This window comes from Leptonychotes weddellii, chromosome 13 (assembly GCF_054177405.1).
Source record: "Leptonychotes weddellii isolate Sample4059 chromosome 13, ASM5417740v2, whole genome shotgun sequence".
In the NCBI taxonomy this organism is placed as follows: domain Eukaryota; kingdom Metazoa; phylum Chordata; class Mammalia; order Carnivora; family Phocidae; genus Leptonychotes; species Leptonychotes weddellii.
This window is the reverse complement of record NC_138381.1, coordinates 21,508,258-21,517,673: the sequence shown is the minus strand read 5'-3', so window position 1 is coordinate 21,517,673 and position 9,416 is coordinate 21,508,258.

The window sequence follows — 9,416 nt, the reverse complement described above, 5'->3', positions numbered from 1 at the left end:
TCATGGTCACCCGTGTGACAGCAGTGCCTTCCTCACTGGTTCCCCGCCCACCGCCGCCCCACCCCCCCCAACCCCGGCCACCTACAGTCTATTCTCAGCAGAGAAGCCAGAGTGATCCTTTTTGGAGCAAGTCACTCCTCTGTTCAAAACCCTAACTGGCTAAGCCAATGTCCTTATAGTGCCTCAAAAGCCCCTACATGATCACCCACCACCGCCACCACTTCCTTCTCTGACTTCATCTGCTACTCTCCCTGCTCTCTTGCTCTATTTCAGCCCTACTTGTCTTGAGCATCCCAGGCAAACTCCAGACAGGGCTTGGCATTTGCGGCACCCTCTGCAGGGACATTCCCAGTATCTCTGCTGCTTGCTTCTTCACCTTCTTTAGGTCTTTGCTCAGATGTCACTTCTCAGTGAGGTTTTCTCTAACTCACCCTTTTAAAGTTTGCAACCCAAACTCCCCAGCCTTCTCTCTCTTCTCCCTATTTTTCTCCATTGAACTTATCACCTCCCCACTATGCATAGTGTTACAGGGGATAGAATGTGCTCCTTTCCTCTGTGGAAGCCAAAGCTAGTCGGGGGGAGAGCTTCCAACTCCCTACTTCGTGGCTGCCAAAAACAGTGGCAAGTATCACGTGGTGGTTCATCAATGGTGGTGCCCCACAAAGATACAGAGGCAAGACTTGGCTGTGCTACCTCCATTAGTTCACGTTTTCTCTCAGTTCTGTGGTCTCTCTAATCTCCTTTCAATCTGCAATTTAAATTAGCCCAAATTGATTTTTATGCTTATAACCGAGAATTCTGATTGACATTGAATTAAGATGTCAGCTACTTATAAGTATGTAAATATTAGCCCGTCCAACAATACTTTGAGCAAATCAAGGGCTGGGTCATGTTTTTTGTTTATTTTGTACAGTCTCAAAATCTCTTCCTCACCCAGTTCAGGGCTCTTTCTCTATGTAGGTTTAAGCAGTGATTGATTTCTTTTTTTTTTTTTTTAAAGATTTTATTTATTTATTTGAGACAGAGAGAATGAGAGACAGAGACCATGAGAGGGAGGAGGGTCAGAGGGAGAAGCAGACTCCCTGCCGAGCAGGGAGCCCGATGCGGGACTCGATCCCCGGACTCCAGGATCATGACCTGAGCCGAAGGCAGTCGCTTAACCAACTGAGCCACCCAGGCGCCCAAGCAGTGATTGATTTCAAATAATTGAATGATCAACAAAACAGTTTCTGAATATAATTTGAATGAGAAAAATAAAGTCATGGAGTCTGCCGTGTTATCACTTTGTTGGCTCTGAAACTTACCCACCACTTTTACTAATTTGGGATTAGAGTCATTATCCTTCCCCCTTAATTCCAGGTCAGTTACAATTGTAGATGTAATTATAGGTCGGTTCGTTTACTGATTTGAGAAGACCGCTATTATATCTAGGTTACCTCTAAGCAGAGAATGGGAGAGAAAAGAGAAGCCAGCTTTATATTATATTATTAGATGTGCTAGGTATCACTTTGGAATGACTCATGTTTGAATAACACTTTACAAACCATTTTCAACAAACACCATTTAGTCTTTATAATGAAAGTTTGAGGCAAGAAGAGCAATTATTATCCTCATTTCACCAAGGGAAAAACAGAGCCTCGGGAAAGTTAAATAACCTAACCAAGTTCACCCAAATACGAAGGGGCAAAATCAAGACTCAAACTGTCTTTTGTAAAAAGACAAATGACAAATTTGGAAAATATTTACACCTTACATCACAGTTAAAGAGTTATTATCCCTAATATGTAGAAAACACCTAAGAATTCATAAGAAAAAGATCACTATTACAATAAAAAACTGGGCAAGAGGTATGCACAAAAATTTCACAGAAAAAAAGTCAAATGACCCTTAAACTTATGAACAGATACTCAACATAGCTCACTTATGAAAGATAAATGCAAGTTTAAACTCCACTAAAATGTTAGATTGGCAAAAATCCCAAAGTTTGACAACATAAATGGTAGTGAGGCTCTGAGGAGAAAGGTCCTCTGGTAAGTTGCTAATGAAAGGCAGAATGAGGGGCGCCTGGGTGGCTCAGTCAGTTAAGCATCTGCCTTCGGCTCAGGTCATGATCTCAGGGTCCTGGGATCGAGTCCCACATCGGGCTCCTTGCTCGGCAGGGAGTCTGCTTCTCCCTCTCCCTCTGCCTGCCGCTCCCCCTGCTTGTGCACTCACTCTCTCTCACTCTCTGTCAAATAAATAAATAAAATCTTAAAAAGAAAAAAAAAGAAAAGAGAGGCAAAATGACATAACCCCCAGAGCAGTATTTTTAGCATTCTCTAGCAAAATTATACATATATTTATTGGTTGAGTCATCAATCCCACTTGTAGGAATCTATGCCAAAGATATACTTGCAAAAATAAAAAATAACTTATGCAGGAGGTTATTTGTTACCACATTATTATAGCAAAAGACTGTAAACAACCCAGAGGACTGACTGAATAAACTATGGTATAAATCATTCAGTATCAGATAGCTGTGAAAAGGAAGGAGGAAGAAATTTGTATGCCGATACATGTCATGGTAGCCAAGGAGATGTGCTGCTTGGAACTTCCTCCCAAAAATAACTTGTTGCAAGGAGTGCACCTTTACTGATGCTTTTTGCTTTTTCATGTGTATTTAAATTACCATCTGAGGATCACTTGCTTTCAGCTTGGAGAACTTCCTTTAGTATTTCTTATAAAGCAGGTCTACTAGCAACAGATTCTCTCAGTTTTGCTTATTTGGGGATGTTTTTATTTCACCTTCATTACTGAAAAATAGCTTTGATGGAAATAAGATTCTTGGTTGACAGGTTTTTCCTTTGAGCACTGTAAGTATATTATACCAAAGCCTTCTGGCTTCCATTGTTTCTTTTTTAATCATTTCAGGTTTGTTTTTTTTTATTACTTTCAGAGATAGAATTTAGTGATTCATCAGTTGCAAATAACACCCATTACAACAAGTGCCCTCTCTAATGCCCATCACCCAATTATCCCTCCCCCCATCGCTCAGTTTGTTTCCTAGAGTTCAGTGTCTCTTATGGTCTGTCTCCCTCTCAATTTCCATGTTATTTTATTTTTCCTTCCCTTCCTCTATGTTCATCTGTTTTGTTTCTTAAATTCCACATGAGTGAAATCATATGGTAGTTGTCTTTCTCTGACTGACTTATTTCGCTTAGCATAATACCCTCTAGTTTCATCCACATCTTTGCAAATGGCAAAATTTCATTCTTTTTGATGGCTGGGTAATACTGCATTCTATATATACACCACCTCTTCTTTATCCATTTGTCTGTTGATGGACATCTGGGCTCTTTCCATAGTTTGGCTCTCGTGGACATTGGTGCTATAAACATTGGGGTGCAGGTGCCCCTTTGGATCACTACATTTGTATCTTTGGGGTAAATACCCAGTAGTGCAACTGCTAAGTCATAGGGTAGCTCTATTTTCAACCTTTTGAGGAACCTCCTGTTTTCCAGAGTGGCTGCACCAGCTTGCATTCCCACCAACAGTGTAAGAGGGTTCCCCTTTCTCTGCGTCCTCGCCAACATCTATCATTTCCTGACTTGTTAATTTTAGCTATTCTGACTGGTGTGAGGTGGTATCTCATTTTGGTCTTGATTTGTATTTCCCTTATGACTAGTGATGTTGAGAATTTTTTCATGTGTCTGTTAGCCATTTGTACGTCTTCTTTGGAGAAGTGTCTGTTCATGTCTTCTAGCCATTTCTTGACTGGATTTTTTGTTTTTTGGGGTGTTGAACTTGATAAGCTCTTTATAGATTTTGGATACTAGCCCATTATCTGATAAGACATTTGCAAATATCTTCTCCCATTCCATAGGTTGCCTTTTGGTTTTGTTGACTGTTTCCTTTGCTGTGCAAAAGCTTTTTATCTTGATGAAGTCCCAATAGTTCATGTTTGCCCTTGCTTCCTTTGCCTTTGGAGACATGTCTAGCAAGAAGTTGCTGTGGCTGAGGTCAAAGAGGTTGCTGCCTGTGTTCTCCTCTAGGATTTTGATGAATTCCTCTCATTTAGGTGTTTCATCTATTTTGAGTTTATTTTTGTGTATGGTGTAAGAAAGTGGTCCAGTTTCATTCTTCTGCATGTGGCTGTCCAATTTTCCCAACATCATTTGTTGAAGAGACTGTCTTTTTTCTATTGGATATTCTTTCCTGCTTTGTCGAAGATTAGTTGACAATAGAATTGAGGGTCCATTTCTGGGTTCTCTATTCTGTTCCATTGATCTATGCGTCTGTTTTTGTGCCAGTACCATACTGTCTTGATGACTACAGCTTTGTAATACAGCTTGAAGTCTGGAATTGTGACGCCTTTAGCTTTGGTTTTCTTTTTCAACATTACTTTGGCTATTTGGGGTCTCTTCTGGTTCCATCCAAATTTTAGAATTGTTTGTTCCAGCTCTATGAAAAATGTTGATGGTATTTTGATAGGGATTGCATTGAATGTGTAGATTGCTTTGGGTGGCATAGAAATTTTAACAATATTTATTCTTCCAATCCATGAGCATGGAATGTTTTTCCATTTCTTTGTGTCTTCCTCAATTTTTCATGAGTGTTCTATAGTTTTCAGAGTTCAGATCTTTACCTCTTTGGTTAGGTTTATTCCTGGGGATCTTATGGTTTTGGGTGCAATTGTAAATGGGATTGATTCCTTGATTTCTCTTCCTTCTGCCTCATTGTTAGTGTAGAGAAACGCAACTGACTTCTATGCATTGATTTTATATCCTGCAGCCTTGCTGAATTCCCCTATCAGTTCTAGCAATTTTGGGGTGGAGTCTTTTGGGTTTTCTACATAGAGTAGCATGTTGTCTGTGAAGAGTGAAAGTTTGACTTCTTCTTTGCCGATTTGGATGCCTTTTATTTCTTTTTGTTGTCTGATTGCTGAGTCTAGGACTTCCAGTACTATGTTGAACAACAGTGGTGACAGTGGACATCCCTGTTGTGTTCCTGACCTTAGGGAAAAAGCTCTCAATTTTTTCCCTGTTGAGGATGATGTTCGCTGTGGTTTTTTCATATATGGTTTATTATGATATTGAGGTATGTTCCTTCTATCCCTACAATGTAGAGAGTTTTTATCAAGAAGGGATGCTATCAGTGTGCCTGGGTGGCTCAGTCGGTTAAGCGTCTGCCTTCGGCTCAGGTCATGATCACAGGGTCCTGCTCAGCAGGAAGTCTTCTTCACCCTCTCCTTCTGCCCTTCCCCCCTGCTTGTGCGCTCTCTCTCTCTCTCAGATAAATAAAATAAATAAAATAAATAAATAAATAAATAAAATCTTTTTTTAAAGAAAGGATGCTGTATTTTGTCAAACACCTTTTCTGCCTTGATTGAGAGGATCATATGGTTCTTGTCTTTTCTTTTATTAATGTGGTGTATCACATTGATTGATTTGTAGATGTTAAACCACCCTTGCGGGCTTCCATTGTTTCTGCTGAGAAGTCAGCTGTTAATCTCATTGAGGTTCCCTTATAATTTAGTTATTTTTCTCTTCTGTTCAAGCTTTTCTCCTTGTCTTTGCTTTCAGCACTTTTACTATATGTCTCTGGATTTTCTGTGATCATCCTGCTTGGAGTTTGTTGAGCTTTCTGGATGTGAAGATTTATCACTTTTTCATTAAATTTGGTAAGTTTTTAGCCATTATTTCTTTGAATATTTTTTTCTGCTGCTTTTCCCCAGTTCTTCTGGTACTCCTATTATATGCATGTTGGTGTGTTTAATGGTGGCACATATTTCTCTGAGATTCTACTCATTTTTTTAAATTTTTTTGCCTCTGATCTTTGGGTTGCATAATTTTTGTCAATATAGCTTCCAATTTGCTAATTCTTTCTTCTCTGTAAATTCAAATCTACTGTTGAACACCTCTACTGAATTTTTCATTTCAGTTACTGAACTTTCAACTCCAGAATTTCCATTTGGTTCTTTTTTATTATCACTTCTATCTCTTTATTGATATGTTTTATTTAATGTGACATTGTCATCATATCTTCCTTTGCTTCTTTAATCGATTTCTTTTAGTTCTTCTAACATATGGCTACTTGGAAAGCTTTGTCTAACCAATACATCTTAGTCACTCTCACAGACAGTTTCTGTTGCCCACTTTTTCTCTTTTTAGGGGTCACAGTTTCCTGTTTCTTTATATTTCTTCCTTTTTTTTTGGTTGGAAACTGCACATTTTAGATAATATATTGTAGTAACTACAAGTACTGCCCACCACCACCTCTGAAACTTGTTATTGTTATTTGATTTTCCATGTGTTTAGTGATTGCTGGATTATTTTACTGGAGCCTATCCCCCGCACCCCAACCCCATCTGCCTACAGAGTTAACCCTCTGATATTTCCCCTTGTGAGACACAGCCCTGGCAGGGCTCTCATCTCTTTCCCCAACTGTATTGATCTATTAAGTTCCTCTGATGACCAGCTGATTGCTCTATTGTTTTCAACAATGTCCAGGGCATAAATCCCTCCACAGACTAAAGCAATCCAATTTGAGTCCCTGTGTAGGGATAGTTTCTCCAGTCATTGTTTGAATTTTTCTCAACCTCAGGTAAGCTCCTTCTATTTGTCTTGTGCCCACCGCCCCTTCTTAGGAAAACTAGCTGCTGACAATTTAGCCTGTATGTCTAATGATTCTACCAATCTCCCTTTCACTATCATCTCCATTCATTTTAAGAGTGCCCTTAAGCTTGAGGTCTCCACAGTCTATTGCAAGTGAAGCCAACATGTTGGAAGAGATTAAAAGGTACATTTTCAGTCGCTTCTGCCCCCAGGCAAAATCTCTGAGCCAACGCTGTGGAGCTGGAGACAATAGCAAGCTACTTATTTAGTGACACCACCAATTTAGGAGCTGGGCACTTGACGAGTGGGGCAGAGACCTCAGGTCTTCTTGGCTGGCCTCTCCCTGCATGGAACCACCACTTTAGGAGCCAGGGCAAGGCAATCAGGGCCCTAGTATTCTTGCTAGCCCATGCTTAAACTAAAGCCTCCATCCCACTTCTTAGCAACACTTGTCTGGAATTTAGCCTCACCAGCCAGTAGCTGGGGGCAGCATGAGAAACACTGCTGTGCTAGTCCTTGCTAGAAGATAGCTCTCTGACTGTGAGCTGGGAGGAGAGGGAGACCTCTGTTATTGGTTGCACCAGTCTAGAGTGGAGGTTCGGTCTCACTGATTCGGGAGGGGAAAGGGAGGAAGCAGGTCTCAGTTCAACTACTATTATCTCTCACTGTTCCTACTGAATTTTGGTAGAGTTTATGAAAAAAATGTTTCTTCATTTGTTAAATTTCCTTAGGACCATTTCTAGAGACTTTAAATGATTGTGGGGGGGGGGTTGTTTTGTTTTGTTATCATTTTAACCAGGTTTTCTAGGGATAGGGCCCATAGAGCACTTCATGCTGTCATAGTCGAAGTTCCTCTAAAACTGATTTTTAATAGTGTCACCTATGCAGGGAAGGAAGTAATACTTTTCTGAATATAATTTTGACTTTGGAACCCATGTAAGTAATTTACATAATTTAAAACAAATTTTAAAAAGAAATACCTAAAAATGGAAAATAAATAAAAGAATCTAACTGTATATCAGGTTGGTGGCATAACAACATGGAAAAAAATAATTCTTAAGTAACCTAAAGGTAGGGCACCTGGTTCAGTTTAACCAACTGAAGGCGACTGCCTTCAGCTCAGGTCATGATCTTGGGGTCCCAGGATCGAGTCCCACATCAGGCTCCCTGCTCAGCAGGGAGTCTGCTTCTCCCTCTGCCCCTCCCCCCTCTCATGCTCTCTCTCTCTCTTTCATTCTCTCTCTCAAATAAATAAATAAAATCTTTAAAAAAAAAAAAGTAACCTAAAAATAGTTTTTTGACTGTACATACCTAGTGTGATATATCCAGTGGCTTGCTAGAGTTACTTTACTGGAGCTAAATCAAATTATGTTAATGTTATTAGGAACCAAGATTTTTTTTTTTTAAAAGATTTTATTTATTTATTTGAGAGAGAGAATGAGAGGGAGGAGGGTCAGAGGGAGAAGCAGACTCCCTGCCGAGCAGGGAGCCCGATGCGGGACTCGATCCTGGGACTCCAGGATCATGACCTGAGCCGAAGGCAGTCGCTTAACCGACTGAGCCACCCAGGCGCCCAGGAACCAAGATTTTTTATATAAGTGACATCAGTATACCATTAAATAAATTAAGTAAAAACTCTATAATCTTACACTTGAGTTGAAAAAAATCAGTATGAATTCATGATTTATTTCACTTTAAAAAATATATATGGGGCCCCTGGGTGGCTCAGTCAGTTAGGTGTCTGCCTTCGGTTCAGGTAATGGTCCCAGGGTCCTGGGATCAAGCCCCTAGTCGGGCTTCCTGCTCTACAGGGGCCTGCTTCTCCCTCTCCCTGCCACTTCCCTGCTTGTACTCTCTCCCTCTGTGGCAAATAAATAAACAAAATCTTAAAAAAAAAAAAAAAATATATATATATATATATAAATAAATATATATATATATTAGCTGTGTCTGCTAAAAAGGCTTAGAACAAGCCTCTAGATCTAATTCCCATGTGATAGGAAATGCAAGAGATAGAGAAACATGTTAAATGATACCATGGAGATGCAATCAGCCCAGTCCAGAATTTGGGAAATTCTAGAGCACAAGTGACCCAATTTCTTCCATAAATAAATTATGGAAAAAAGGAGAGGGAAAAGAGACTATTAAAGTTTAAAAGAAGGGAACCTGAGAGGTTCAGTTGGTTAAGCATCTGACTTTTGGTTTCAGCAGGTCATGATCTCAGGGTCGTGAGGTTGAGCTGCATGTTGGGCTCTGCGTTCAGCACAGTCTGCGTGAGATTCTCTCCCCCACTCTCCTCCCCCTCTGATCCTCCCCCAACTTGTGCTCTCTCTCTAAAATAAATTTTAAAAAAATCTTTTTAAAAAAGTTTAAAAGAAACTTTAGAAACTTATACTAAATGCAGTGTAAACCTTTTTGAATACTGATTCAAACAAACCACCCATATATGAGACTCTTTGGGAATAATTAGGGAAATTTGAACACTGAACAGTTATTAGATGATATTCATAAGTAATTGGGTGTTTTAATAGATCATCAGGTGAGACAATAACATTGTAGTTAAGTTTTTTAGAAGAGATTTTTAATGTTTTTATTGTATATGTTTATTTTCTGACTTGAACAAATGAGGCTCAAAAAGTTATGAGATGATCAGGAAAATTTAAACAATGAATGAATATTTGATGTTAAGGAATTATTGCCTTTTTATGATAATATTATTGTTGCATTTTAAAAAATACTTATCTTGGGGCACCTGGGTGGGCTCAGTCAGTTAAGAGTCTGACTTCAGGGGCGCATGGGTGGCTCAGTTGTTAAGCATCTGCC